Below are 442 nucleotides of genomic sequence, written 5' to 3' on the forward strand. Positions count from 1 at the left end.
TATTGGCAGTAATTTTTTGCAAATACTAAATGGAAGATAAAAAATCAAAGGTCAATGGGCCTGAGCTATTGAATGGTGCTTTCAGAGACAACAAGGAGATTCAGATTGGACTGTTGTGTGCCTGCGACTAATCCTGCACTGATGTGGCACTGCCACCACACATATCAGCACTCCAGCAAAGATGAAGAGAGAAAAAAATATGATAATGGGACAGGCAGAGTGGAAGAGGAAAGAAATGGTGGTTATTTTTTCCTCCCTTTGTATTTGACTCTGGGTTTAAGGCTTCTCTTTATTAACTTGAGACTGTTCTTGTTTCAGATTGTCCAGCACAAAACATCAAGATGTCGTTAAGTAAGTATAGATATGATAAGATAACAATGGTTGGCTAGTGTTTGGAACACTCACACCCACACTTAGATTTACAAATATAAGGACATTGGTC

At 38.7% G+C, this 442-nt stretch overlaps 1 long non-coding RNA gene across 1 annotated transcript in view; it reads left to right on the forward strand.

Moving 5' to 3' along the window:
* Positions 1 to 442, forward strand: part of LOC119587626 — an 8509-nt gene that overhangs the window by 3536 nt on the left and 4531 nt on the right. The window contains exon 2 of the long non-coding RNA XR_005230014.1: positions 319 to 351. This is a non-coding gene — a long non-coding RNA (uncharacterized LOC119587626). The remainder of the gene's footprint in view (positions 1 to 318; positions 352 to 442) is intronic.

This window comes from Penaeus monodon, chromosome 22, assembly GCF_015228065.2.
Source record: "Penaeus monodon isolate SGIC_2016 chromosome 22, NSTDA_Pmon_1, whole genome shotgun sequence".
Taxonomy (NCBI): domain Eukaryota; kingdom Metazoa; phylum Arthropoda; class Malacostraca; order Decapoda; family Penaeidae; genus Penaeus; species Penaeus monodon.